Raw genomic sequence first — 14,858 nt, forward strand, 5'->3', positions numbered from 1 at the left:
GACAAACTGTTTTCCAAAGTGGCTCTCCAATTTTACATTCTCATCAGCAGCGTATGAGTGACCCAGTTTTTCCACATCCATGCGAGCATTCGATGGTATTATCTCTTTTTAAAAAAAATTTTTTTTGGGGGGTGCCTGTGTGGCTCAGTCGGTTAAGCGCCCCACTTCGACTCAGGTCACGATCTCGCGGTCCGTGAGTTCGAGCCCCGCGTCGGGCTCTGGGCTGATGGCTCGGAGCCTGGAGCCTGCTTCCGATTCTGTGTCTCCCTCTCTCTCTCTGCCCCTCCCCCATTCATGCTCTGTCTCTGTCTCAAAAATAAATAAACTTTTTTTTTAACGTTTATTTACTTTTGAGACAGAGACAGAGCATGAACGGGGTGGGGGGGGGGGGGTCAGAGAGAGAGGGAGACACAGAATCTGAAATAGGCTCCAGGCTCCAAGCTGTCAGCACAGCGCCCGACCCGGGGCTCGAACTCAGGGACCGTGAGATCATGACCTCAAAGTCAGAGGCTCAACCGACTGAGCCACCCAGGTGCGCCTATATCTTTTTATTTTAGCCATTCTGATAGGTGTATAGAGAGAGCTCATTGTGGTTTTAATTTGCATTTGCTTAAAGGCTAATGATGCTGAGTATCATTTTAGGTGCTTACTTGCCATCTTTATATCCTCTTTGTTAAAATTCCTTTGTGTCTTTGTGCATTTCTTAACTCAGTTATTATTTTTATTTTTACTGTTGAATTTTGAGACTCCTTTATATATTCTAGATATTAGTCCTGTGTTGGATATGTGAATATTTTCTCACCTTTCTGTAGCTTTTCTTATCATTTTATTAACAGAAGCTTTTAATTTTGATGAAGTGTTTTCTTTTCCTCTATTTTCCGGAAAAGATGTATGGACTTTGTGTTACTTTAAACGTTTTGTAGAATTCTTGGTGAAACCATCTGGGCCTGAGGATTTGTATCTAGGGATTTTTAAATGACAAATTCCATTTTCTTAGTAGTTATAAGCTATTCAAACTATTAATTATTTTGGATACACTGTGGTAACTTGTCCTTTTCAAGGATAGGTCCATCTAATCTAAGTTTTCAAATTTATGTGTGTTGAGTTGTTTATAATATTCCCTTATTGTCCTTTTGATGTCTGAAGGGCCTGGAGTGATATCCCCTGTTATATTTCTGATTTTGGTAATTTCGTCTTTTTAAAAATTTATCCATCTTGCTACAGGTTTGTCAGTTCATCACACTTTCCAAAGCTCTTTGTTTCATTGATTTCCCCATTTTTTTTCCGTTTTAAGCTTCACTGATTTCTTCTCTTCTCTTCATTATTTCCAGGAACTTTCTCTGGATTTGTTTCTCTCTTCTTTTTCCAGATTCTTTTGTGGGAAGTGCTTAAATTATTGAGAGTTTTCCTCTTCTAATGTGTGCGTCGAATGCTGTAAGTTTCCCTCTCAGCCCTGCTTTCAGCTGTGTCACAGAAATTCTGATGTTATATTTCCATTTTAATTGAGTTCAATGTAGGTCTGATTTCCTCTGAGATGTCCTCTTTGACTCATGCATTATTTAGAAGTATGATGTTTAGTTTCCAAATGTTTGGAGATTTTCCTGTTATCCATCTGTTATGGATTGCTAGTTTGATTTTACTGTGGCCAGAGAATACGCTCTCTGTGATTTCAATTCTTTTACATTTGGTGAGGCTCATCTTAGAGCCTAAGAGTGTCTATCTTGACATATATTTTGTGGGCACTTGCAAAGAATGTGCATTCTGTTGAGTGGAGCATTCTATGAATGTTGATAAGTTTCTGTTGCCTGTGATGGCATTCTTGCCTTTTTTCTGTCTAGTCATTTTATCAATTTTTAACAGGGATTTTGAAGTTTCCAGTGATAATTGGTGATTTGTCTACTTCTCGTTTCAGTTCTATCACTTTTTGCTTTACATATTCGCAGCTCTGTCGTTTGATGTGTACGTACACAATCAGCGTTACTGTTTTCGTAGTAGATTGACTTTTATCATTAATAATATCTCTGTCTCTGGTAATAATTGTGGCTCTGAAATCTACTTTATTTGATTTTAGTATAGTCCTTCCTGCTTTATTTGATTAATGTTTGCATAGTTTATCTTTTTCTATTCTTTTACTTTCAATCTGCCTGTATTATTACACTTGTAGTGAATTTCTTGTAGACAACATATATTTGGGTCATGTTTTTAAATGTACTCTGACAATCTCTGTCTTTCAACTGCTGTAGCTGTTCCATTTACCAAATTTAGTTAATTCTATCCTGAATTAAAGTTGAGAAACTCATCCAATTGGCAGAAACTAAATCGCCCAGAATCTTAGCTACTAGGGAGGTTAGGAAAGTTGCCTTTAACTTTCCAGATAGACACATGAGAAATCAAAATAGAAGCTGGGTGAGGTGGGAGTGCCTGGGTGGCTCAGCTGGTTGGGTGTCCAACTTCGGCTCAGGTCGTGATCTCGCGGTTTGTGGGTTTGAGCCCAGCGTCGGGCTCTGTGCTGACAGCTTGAAGCCTGGACCCTGCTTCTGATTCTGTGTCTCCCCCTCTTTCTGCCCCTCGCATGCTCATGCTCTGTCTCTCTCTGTCTCTTAATAATAAATAAATGTTAAAAAAATTTTTTTAAAAAGAAGCTGGGTGAGGTGTCTTCTGATTTCTCAGAGATGGCCCACCTTCTGCTGAGGGACCCCTGGGTTGGACCAATTCCTGGAACTGTTGTTCTCATTCTCATCTGCTAGTCACAACCCACCTCTTGAGAATCAGCAGGGTGTGGTGAATTCAAGATGAGCCTCCTTATTTATCGGTGGCTTTCCTTATTGGAGTCTTTTACTGAACTTCGCTTCTGGTTGAGCCATTAGAGTTATTCTGTCCAGAGGGTCCATAGATATAGATTGGTGGGCCTTCTTAAAGTTCCCAATTGGTTAAGGACACTTCTCCCTGAGGTAAAGGAAAAGAAACAGGAAGTACCCATCAGGTCACATTGAATGCTACAAAGTTCTGAGAAAGTTTGGCCTCATGGTGCTAATGACAGGTTTTTTGTTTTTGTTTTTTTTCCTTAGGAGAGAGAGACACAGAGTGTGAGCAGGGGAGAGGCAGAGAGAGAGGGAGACACTGAATCTGAAGCAGGCTCCAGGCTCTGAGCTGTCAGCCCAGAGCCCGACGCGGGGCTCGAACTCACAAGCTGTGAGATCATGACCTGAGCTGAAGTCAGGTGCTTTACCGACTGAGCCACCCAGGTGCCACATCATGATGCTCATTACAGGTTTAAATGGAATTGTTGCACGTGGATGTGAATGTCCGATCTGTTTCTGGAGGACAGGAGTGCTAACATACATCTGTAGAAGCATCGTCTGTCTTCACAGGTAGGAAGACCTGGGCAAGGCCTCTCAATCAGCATTAGATGGGACAGCCAGGAGAACCATGGACAGGCTGGAGAGTTAGGTGGTGGAGTCCAAAGCCATAGCCAGTGGTTAGAGTGAACTGGAAGAAACAGAGGTAAAATTTAGTTACCCAAGTGCAGTGACAAGAGATGTCCAAGTTAAGGAGACCAAAGGTTAAAGGTAGAGCCCACCCCCGCCTGGGTAAAGCCAGTGGGGCCCAAAGACAGAAATGAGGCAACAGTGGGTCTTTCTGCATAGGACTGTTTTGTTCAAGGCTTTTATTCCAGTTAGGAGGCCCAGAGATCTCGGGGGTCAACCTGGGGGAAGGAGGAGTGTGTGAAAAAGGGAGAAACCCAAGGGCTCTGGGCTTAGGGTGCAGGAGACTGAAAAGAAAGAGAGAGGCAGTGTGTCCTGAAAGTACTCAGAGCTCTGAACCATTCTGGAATGTTCCGTCACTGGGGTGAGGACACCTCTGTGCTCTGCTGCCCACATCCCAGTGACTTTTGCACCAGGACCCATCAAATCCCTTCCTGCGTTTCATTAATCACCATCATCTCCTTTCCCATCTGCACTTTTTTATATAGCACGTGTCAAAAACTGTCCCACTCTTTAAAGACCGATTTCAACACTCCCTTCGATGAGGTTTTCACATTCCCCCGCTTTCCTCAGAGAATGTTGCTTGAACCTTTGCTAAACTTCTTGTTTATTTCTTATTTAACGTGACATAATAACAGAATGTGTTATAAAAGACTAAGGAACAGGGGCATGACCTAGAAATGAGAAAACTCTGAAAGGGAAGTAAAAAAAACAAATTTAACAAAAAATATACATCGACATAAATGAAGCAGTTACATGCACTGAAGGGTATAACATGACCCAAATAAATGGAGAAGTCAATCACGTCTCTAAGTGGGAAGACTTAATACAGAAGACACCAATTTTCCTCAAATCAGTGCATGCTTCTTTGTCTCAATGGTAATCAGTTCTTCTTTTGGTTTCTTCCTCCACATCATAATTTGTATTAAAATTTACTCATGTAGGGGCGCCTGGGTGGCTCAGTCGGTTAAGAGTCTGACTTCGGCTCAGGTCATGATCTCACTGTTTGTGAGTTCAAGCCCCGCATTGGGCTCTGTGCTGACAGCTAAGAGCCTGGAGCCTACTTTCGATCCTGTATCTCCCTCTCTCTCTGCTCCTCCCCCACTTGTGTGCATGCTCTCTCTCTCTCTCTCTCTCTCTCAAAAATAAATTTAAAAATTAAAAAAAAATTTTACTCAAGCGATACATCTTTCATATGTTTATTGGCCATGAGTATCTTTTTCTATGAGTCTCATATCTGGTTGTTATCCCTTGCTTGATTTCAGCCTATTTATAGAGTGACAGGCTTGAATTCACTGAGCTTTTATTTCCCTTCCAGCTATATATTCTCTTAATATGTGATTTAATGGATGGGCATGAGAACAAAGGCCAGCTTTTGAAAACAAAATGAAATCTTATTGATTTATAATGAAAGAAAGTTTAATTGATAGCTAGACTACCATTTTCTTAACAAGATTTGAAAAGTCAAGGGTACCTGAAGTCGGAGATGCTAAATCCCAAAGAGAGATCTTCACTCGTCTTGAAGGCTCACATATCAGAGAAACTGAATGATTGGAACAATTCTTTTCCTAAAATTCAGCTGTGCTAACTCAGCCAAGTGTCGTGCGTAATGGCACGCCACAAGTATCCAGACCCAGTCTACCTTCCTTGAATTTTCCCCTTGTTCAAGTCTAATATTATTTTAACGGACACAGTGGGAAGAGAAACTGGAGAGAATTTGATGGTTGTGCTAACTGAACATACGATGGTCAGAGATGGAACGCTAGTTTAACCCTTATTCTATGCCTTCTGAAAGTCAGCCATACTTCTCTGGCCAAACTATCTGAACAGGGATCCTAAAGGGTGTCAGAGAAAATGAAGTAGATCAGAGAGTTATGGGGCCTCCATCCACTCAGGAAAAAGCGAAGGGGCCTCGTGGAAGACAGTGATGGATTCAAGCCATAGGAAAAAGCATATATCAAGTGTCTCGACCTCGTCCCTATCTTTGGAGGATATATGTAATTTATAGAGTGTTTAAATTAGACAAATAGCCCAATCGATTTAGAATAAGGGACAGGAAACACATGTTTCTTTTGCATTAAACTGGACTCCACCAGAGTAGAAATGCTTATGATCTCCTGAGTTATGGAGCTTGGGCTCTCCATCAAAGTGCCCTTAATTACAGGGATTGTGCTTTTCCACAAAGGTGATCCATTATGGAGCATGCTGTCTCCATGAAGACCAAGAATACACTGAACAGCTCAAGCTAAGTGGTAATTTATATTATTGTTTATAGGAAGAAAGAGCAAGAGCAAGCAGGACAGTGAGGGCAAGAGCCAGAGAACGAGAGAGCAAGAGACCGAAAGAAAGGACATTTTAGTGAAGATGGAAAAGGATCAGGGAAAGGACTGAAACAACCCATGGAAAATCACGTCAGCCTTCTGTTCTGAGGATTTGAGCTCTGAGGTGAGGAAAGACGGATTGCGGAGAGTTGAGGAAACTCATTGTTCTTTAAACTTTTTACTTGTGCCTGGGTGGGTGACCAGAGTGAATGGCCTGGAAGCCAAACGTGTAGACGGCTTGGGGCCTTTTCCTGGGAGGCAGAGTAATTCACTGAGAAGCAACTGGCCAGTGGCTGGTTCATTGGCAATCAAGTGACCAAATTCCAAATCGCAGAGTGACTTGCTCTTCGAGGTATTGAGGATTTGGCTCCCAGGTCTAGTTCCTTCTTCCATTGGCATGTGTGAATGGGTGGGCTTTCCTTTAAATACAGTTTACTGTCGTGCCCCCTTTGTTGCTCTGTGTCCTGACCCCATCTTTGGCACTGCTTCGGCCTAGGCTTCTGGTTGGCCCTGTTTCTGCTTCTGTTGGCAAAGCAGCTTCAATAACCTGCCTCGCCACGTGTCCGGTGTTCCTCCGATGTGCATTGTGAATTGGCTGTCGGCAAGTTCATTTTCAGTGGATTGACCTATAGCCCTTCTATAGGCTAGAATCTCTCCACACCTGGGCTGTCAGTCTCTTGCTATATTCCTACGTACTATTCACCATTCACCTGAGCCCAGAGAGTCAGTGGGGAGTTGGAGGAACCGCATCCAAAATGGCAGCAGCCACCCCAATCACCCTCCAATGTACATCCATTACCGGGTGACTTTACATCTGGAATGCAGCCCCCAAACTAAATGCTAATGCTAAGGCAATTTCTCCATTTCCTATACAAAGACCACATTTCTTAGCATGCATTGGAGGCCCATATAGCCTGGCATGAGTCTCCTTTTTTACCATATTATTTGGCTTCTTCAGGCTTCACTGTTCCTGGAGTAAACTGTGCTCCTTGAAGTCACTGCCTGTGTCTGGCATGCTTCTGCCTTTCTTCACTGTTTTCCAGGGCCTCTTTGCCTGCCTAGACCAGTTTAAATGCTGTCTTTTTGTGTGTCCTTCCCAAACCCCTCCAGGCAGAAACATGTTTCCTGTTCCATTCTCTGTCTTTCCATAGCTCCCCAGAGGTTCTTCTATTATAGGTCCCAGCGCCACCTTGCAGGGAACCATGGACTGTGAGGTCCATGAAGAAAGAGGCTGAATCTTATTTTCCTTGGTGTGTCTGTGACTCAGCATGGGGTGCAGGGTGAGTAACTGGTCCATGTAGTGGATTAGTGGTCAATGGACAAAAAAAAACAAGCAGTGATGGGCTGGAGAGCAGAGGATCCCAGGCCCATGAAGAGTGATGCCTTGGCATACCGAATGTGGGTATACTAAGTGACAAGGAGAATGCCAGGGAAACCCGAGGAAGATGGGAAGGAGGTGAGGGTGCTCTAAAAGACGTGCATCTCTTCGAACCTGGTGTATCCAGACTAGGGAATGAATCCTTAAAGCCCAGAGCCCTCAGTCTGTACCATTCAATCACTTATACTCTGGGACCTGCTAATAAGGTGGTAAATCCCTCAGTGAATTCAAACAGGGATCTCCCAATTTATTTGTAGCTGGCAGATATTTAGTGATTAGTAGCACATGCTCTATGCTGGTGCTGCCCAATCAAACTTTCTGCAAGGACATCACTGTTCTTTACCCGTTCTTTCCAATATGGTAGCCATTCGCCACACGGACCACTTGAAATATGACTAACGCAACTGAGAAACAAAACTTTTCTTTAAAAAATTTTTAAATTAAATTTGGCTACTGTGTTGGATAGTGCGGTGAGACCCAAACTGTATGGACTCGAAACCATATGGCTCTGGCAAATGTATACTGGCTGCCTGCCCCTATTTCCACATTTATTAAATAAAGATAATCGTATACTTACCCTTTATTTTTTTTTTGCAGTGACTAAATCAGTTATTAATGTGTGTTACTTATTTATTGCTGTATAACGAATCACCCCCAATTTAAAGGTTTAAAAAGACCAATAATAATTCGTGATCTTTTTGGTTTCTGTTGGTCAGAAGTTTGAGCAAGACTGGGGCATGTGGTTCTTCTCGGTATGTCTCACGCAGCCCGCAGTCATCCGAAGGCATGACTGAGGGGTCTTCTTCCACCGTGGCTCCTGCACACGGCTGGCAAGTTGTTTAGGGTTCTCTCTGTGGGCTGCCTGACGGTCCAGAATCGCAGATGCTCCCCCAGGGCGGAAACCCGAAAGAAAGGAGGAAGCTGCAATACCTTTTATAAGGTAGCCTCAGACACCCCCTCTGAAGGGCTCACAGCCTGGCATCGATGCCTTTTGCTCTCTTCCTTCCCTTGCGGCACCAGAAGACCCCTTCCTGGGAACTCTCACTGTGGGCCACGCCGGCTCTTGTCAACTTAGGACGTGCCCTAACTTTGTGCAGGTAGCATGTGAGGCGGACTTGGAAGCAGAAGCTGACATGTAAGACTGGGGTGGGGGGGGAGAGGGGGACAAACAAACAAACCTGCAGCCTCAGTTTATTTTTCCAGAAATGGGAACGCTATTTTGTCCTGTAGGATGCTTATTTGGATGAATCCCATCAACCTGTTCCTTGGGGGCTTCCGGTGTTCCAGGCGTTGCGCTAGTGAAGATGCCTGGAATCTCTGTCCTCACATGGGCAGCAGCGGCCCTCTGTCCTCACATGGGCATCTGTGAAAGGGCGGCCACTTGGGGAGCTCCCACTGTAGTGTGGCACATGAACAAGGACCTGGGGGGGATGAACACCCAGGGGGGGGAGGGAGCGCGGCTCAGGAGAAAACCTGGAAGTCTCCATGGAGACCAGGCACGGTGGCTGGTGGCTGGGAGCAGGAGTGTCACCGCGGTGACACCAGAGACGTTTCTAAGCTGCTCTGTCTTGCTGTCTGCTTACTGTCTTGCTGCCCCTAAGACTCCCTTTTTTCTTGAGCCCCCTCTTCTTTCTTTTTTTTTTAAATTTTGTTTTCATGTTGATTTATTTTTGAGAAACAGAGACAGAGCATGAGCGGGGGAGGGGCAGAGAGCGAGGGAGACACAGAATCCGAAGCAGGCTCCAGGCTCCGAGCTGTCAGCACAGAGCCTGACGCGGGGCTTGAACCCACGAACTGTGAGATCATGGCCTGAGCTGAAGTCGGACGCTTAACTGCCTGAGCCACCCAGGTTCACCCTTGCACTCCTCTTCATAATAATATTTTCAGATGAGTAGTACCACTCGGGGTTCTGGGGACAGTGGGAGGGACTGATGTTTTCGGTTCCTCTTGCTCCTCATAAAGCCTGGAGATTACCACCATCCTGTTTGGCCCCTGGACCGAGGGCACGTTTCCTTTGCAGACCGCAGCAAGACTGTCTTACCACCTGTCCCCATAGGACAGATGTCTTAGGAGACAATGACGTAGCACCTTGGCAAAGCTGCTTGGCCATCTCTCTATTTCAAAACAGCACCCTGACCTTCCCTTCACAGTTCCTCTGCCTCAGCAGACAGCCAGGAGCCGAGAGAAACGTGTGCTGCCTCCTCTGCTGAGCCATCGCTCTCCTCTGAGACAGGCCTGTCTGGCCCCCACGGCTCTGTGTGCACATTAATAACAGAGCCAGGCGCTGGCCTCCCCGCGGCCCCTCCTGAGAGCCACTTCGGGTCTCCACACGGGTCCTGTGCCTCCCACTCCGCTGTTCTCCAGGATCCGGCCAGCATCCGTGAACAAAGCTTCTTCTCCTCCGCGTCAGAGAATCCCCAGGCCTCCCGCGGTTTTAGCACAGTGAGGAATGGTGATTTGGGATATGTTACAGGCCTGAGCCTCCTTTGTCCCCCGTGGCCCTCCTCCCCCAAACCCTGAAACGTGAGGTGGCCCCTCAGCTGCTCAGTCCGGCTGTCCATTGGTGGGAAGTTTCTCTTGGCTCCGGAAGGTGGCAAGGGTCTCTGCCGCAGGGACTTGCTTTATTTATCTAGCTGGACTCCATCTCTCAGTATTCAACTCAGGGAGGAAGAGGATTTTGCAGCTAAAGTTAGTCTGTCCCCCCTGTGGAGACAGTGAACAGAGAAAGAACGGATATTCACTGAGGCTCGAACTCCTCTGGGTGTTGTCTGCAAGGCTGTGGAGCAGGTGGGGCTGCAGGGTCAGAGTCAGGAACCACAGAATCATAGGGCGGGGGGCCTCAAGGTCATGGCAGTCCGCTCCCTCTTCTTCCAGAGGGACCGTGGCCTTTGTTACTCTGATGATGGAAACTGAGCTCTGATTTCCATCCATCTTTTAATGTTTTTCAGAGACCATGTTAGCATTTTATTTTTCTATTCCTGACACTCGAATTCATGGGTGGCGAATGATAATAGAACATAGTCAAAGTAAACACAAACACTACTCAAGAACATTTAACCATTTGTCGTAGCTGTTCTTGGCAAGATACATAAAGGTATACAGAAACATTTTTGCATAAATTAGGCTTAACACTCTGTATACACTGTGAAAGCGTTGTTAAAATTCACACTAAGATACTAGCGTAAGCAGTGGTGTACAAAAATGCAAGCAAGGTTAGTGATGAGAAACAACCACCAACGTAACTCTTCAGCGCACTTGGCGTTCAGTCAAATACTGATGGCCTCGCCACGGAAAACGCTCTGATCACTTTTATTTTTTTTAATTTTCTTCTTCTTCTTCTTCTTCTTCTTCTTCTTCTTCTTCTTCTCCTTCCTACTACTATTATTATTTTACAGAGATAGAGAGTTCGAGCAGGGGAAAGGGGCAAAGGGAGAGGGAGAGAGAGAATCCACGCTGAGCGCGGAGCCTGACTCAGGGCCCAATCTCACGACTGTAAGGTCGTGACCTGAGCCAAAATCAAGAGTCTGATGCTCAACCAACTGAGCCACCCAGGAGCCCTGATCACTTTTATGTTTATTATTATCACTTTTAATTTTTACTTTTGAGAGAGTGTGAGCGGAGCAGAGAGAGAGGGGGACAGAGGATCCAAAGCGGGCTCTGTGCTGACAGCAGTGAGGCTGATGTGGGGCTCGAACTCACGAACCGGGAGATCATGACCCGAGCCCTGAGCCGAAGTTGGATGCTCAGCTAACTGACTGAGCCACCCAGGTGCCGCAGCCTCTGATCACTTTTGAAGTAGCTACATTTAAATTTTTTTTTTCAACGTTTATTTATTTTTGGGACAGAGAGAGACAGAGCATGAACGGGGGAGGGGCAGAGAGAGAGGGAGACACAGAATCGGAAACAGGCTCCAGGCTCTGAGCCATCAGCCCAGAGCCCGATGCGGGGCTCGAACTCACGGACCGCGAGATCGTGACCTGGCTGAAGTCGGACGCTTAACCGACTGTGCCACCCAGGCACCCCTGAAGTAGCTACATTTAAAGTGACTACCTTCACCCTGAGTGCTCTCGCCTCAGTATGGCAACTGATTATGAGTTCAGGTTAGGAGAAACTCCAGGGAATAGAGAAACCCATGGGAAGCTGGCCATTCTGAAATGAATCTTTACACTTGATAACGAAAACAATTCCCAAGGCAACTTCTATACCAAAAGTTGTAGAACTATCAGCCCCCTCCCCCTCCCCCCAAAATACTTAAAACTGAAATCAAACCTTCTCTCTCCCCTTTAAAGTGCGTGCCGAACAAGAATTCGTCTACTCCAGTCCAGCTTTTCCAAAAATAATGCTGGATGAAATCACTCAAAAGTGTTTCCCATTTCTGCCCTAAAATCTATTTGGGGTGGTAACATTCCTGAAACAAAGTTTACTTTGGATACGTTTGCTTACTCTACTTTGATTACTTTGGATTCTACTTAAAAGTGTGGTCAAAGCCCTGAGTAATCAATCAGTGGTATTAAATGTATTTTTTACTCAAAGTTCTAAATTATGAGGACGAAAATTAGTTGGTTCAGAACTGCATCTGCATTAGATGGTAGGTTCCTTTCATTCTTTTTATCCAGGTGTGTTGTGGAGGGGGGGTGAGGGGGGATCCTTGCAGGGTTCAGGAGTGGAAACATGGTTGTAATAAAATCCCAATCACTTTACACAGAGGCACAGTCTCTTATTCCAAGAATTGATTCTTTTTCTTCCTTTTTTCTTTTGTTAAAAAGCGCTAGTTTGCATTTCAAAAGAAAAACAGTGATGGAAATGATTAGCAGCATCAACATGTAGCTTTGAGAATTTAGACCTTAACTGAAGATACTGTTTTCTGAACTCTTATATTTATAGCAAAAACTTTTAAAAAGTTATAGAAAACGCTTGATTCTCTATTAATTTTGCATGAAGGCATTTTTATTGGCGAATCTCTGTTTTTCCATGCTTTCTTGGGGATTTTTTGAAGCCTCACCAACTTTTACACAGGTTTAAAATGAATTGAACAATATACTCTAAGTAAAATGAACAACCAAGATACTTTGAGAGTGTCCCCTTTATATTAGCTCTTCTCAGTATACTCTGGTCAAAATTCATTTGGCAATAAAGGCTTGCAAACTTTCATCGTGTGATTAATGAGGCTGAAATGCCACATAGAGTTACAACCAATACACTTTCAGAACACGTAAACCTTTCTCTGGAAACTCTCAAATCATGTCAATTAGAATTCCACTGCTTCTAATGAAAAAACTTGTGAAATGCTGGTTTTGAATGTGGCTCATTGAATCACTGTGCAGAAGACAATGAACACTATGGTCGCAGCTACTACCCTATTTTAATGATGTACAAATAGGTTATGTGCTAGAAAACACTATAAGGAAGTGTGAGCCAGTTGAAAACCAAAGAAAAGAAACAGTATTGTAAACCACAGTAAACTTGTATAGATACATAGGCACAGAAAACTAAAATTTACATCTATGCAGGCATATCTGAATCCATATATCTTTGGCACTCAGAGCTCCTGGGTCAACAAAGCCAAGGCGAACAATATTTTTTTCATATGCTTTAGGAAGTATCTTGTCCCGATTTAAAAAAAATGCTGTGATCGCCCTTCTAAAAATTCACTGAGATAAAGACAAATTGGAATCAATTTACAAAGCTACCCAAAATCATAATTAACAGCAGTCCCTGAAACAGAGGTTAAGAATGTCATTAAAAATATAAAAGTGGGTGGAGAGTTTTTTTAGAGTTTTAGAATCTTTTAGAGTTGGAGAGTCTTTGAGAGTTTTTGACTTAAGATTTTAAAACTTTTGAGCAGTGCCTGATTGATACAGAATCCAATCTTAATTTGTATCCAACTGTGTTAACCACTGTATTCACACCTTACAGGGAAAAGTACAAAATTAGTCTATGTCCCCGAATGCGACCATTTACCCCCAGAATACTCCACAGGTGCACACACTTGCACAGACACATACAGGTTACATGTTTTCCCCATGTGCTTCTACTGTTTCCTGCCATTCTCTTAATTTGCTTCTCTTGAAGGGGGGCAGTGACTCAGTGTGTGTGCACCGGGGATCTGGAAGAGCTGGATGGTAAGCCCAATGGCTGGGGGACTCTGCAAGACCATCTCCCTGGAACTGGGGGGAAAGCCAATTTCCATCCATCCGCTTAATCGGACTTTCCTCCCAGAACCACCGTCAACAATTTAGCGTGTGTGTATCTGCAGACTTTTGAATATTAACCCTCACCCGCTAGCTGAGATATTTTTTACATGTACATACATGTAAGATGCAGTGCAGTTGCAGAGGAGCACTGTTTCACGTTTTATCATCAGTGTGTTCGGCAACACTTGCCATTAAATAGTTGCTCATTTAGTAATAGTGTCGTTTGCTAAATGGGATGAGAAATAGAAGTTCAATAGATGACGTGGCTTGCCCAGGCTGGTAAGGGATGGAATTGAAAACTCATTTGACCGTACCTAGATGGTTCTACTTGCGTTGGAAAAGAATCATTTGACCGGCAACAAAGAGGCTGGCACTTGGGCAGGCAGCAGAGAGAGAACCTGAGCGCTGGCGGGAGATGGCATCATGTTCCTCTGTTCCTCGTGCCTGGAGGATCCCCCAAGTCTGAGTTGATGCTGTCTGAACAAGATGGGGACTCCCTCTGGTTTTCCACTTGCCTTATCTTGTTCTTCTGCTAATGGACGGCTTCCTCGTTGTGCTGATGGGGCATTTCTTAGGCAGCCTTCCCTGGCCCTGGTAGCCATTGGCCAGAGAGCCGTGCCCTGTCGGGCTTGTGGACCTAAGGGAGAATGAGGGAGATGCCATCGCTCTCACAAAGCCCAGCCTCTGGAGAGGACTTCCACCCGGACTCAGTGGGCTCTGCCCCGGGACAGGCATGGGAGGATGTGACTCTGCCTGGAAGGACGCGACTCTGCCTGGAAAAGAGAGCATGCCATTTTTGCACAAGCAGCTCTAGGTGGCTGAGGTTTGGTGCCTGCTGCTCACCTCTGAGGCATCACCTTGGGTCTGACCTTCTCCTCTCCCACTCAGGCTTCAGGTATCAATGAAAGGGTGCACACAGTGGTAAACCATTCTTTTTGCCTCTGGAATTCTGTGATTTAAACTTGCTACACAACAGTTACAACAAAGCAGTCAACATTTATATGTATGATTTTGCTGCCTTTGGAAGGGTATGGATCCACTGAGCTTATTCTCCCTAACGATCCAAGTCTGGCCGGTTTCCTCTTTCTTCTGAGGACCTGGTCTCGTGGAGATGCAGGGTTGGGTCTTTGTCCATTTCTGCACATCTCCTTTCTTCTCTCTCAGGGGAGGGGGCTGGATGTTCTGGAACTTAACACTCAGCACAGGTGCTTTCCTCCAGCAGGGGCAGGCAGGGGGAGTGGTATATTAGTAGCTTGGCCAGGGGATGGCTGTCATACATCTGTGCCAGGGGAGGAGATCAGGCATGAATAGAATCCTGGGGAAGTCTCAGGACCTGCCTTCTGTCCTCCAATTGTCCTGTAGTGGGTGCAGAGCGAGGTCCCCATGGCATATGAGAGAGAGCTAACTTCTGCCTCCACACTTACGTCTTCTCTCCTCACTTGTCTAAGCCCAAGAACTGTAGAGTTTCGCTTATTAGACA

This window comes from Felis catus, chromosome D2 (genome assembly GCF_018350175.1).
Source record: "Felis catus isolate Fca126 chromosome D2, F.catus_Fca126_mat1.0, whole genome shotgun sequence".
Taxonomy (NCBI): domain Eukaryota; kingdom Metazoa; phylum Chordata; class Mammalia; order Carnivora; family Felidae; genus Felis; species Felis catus.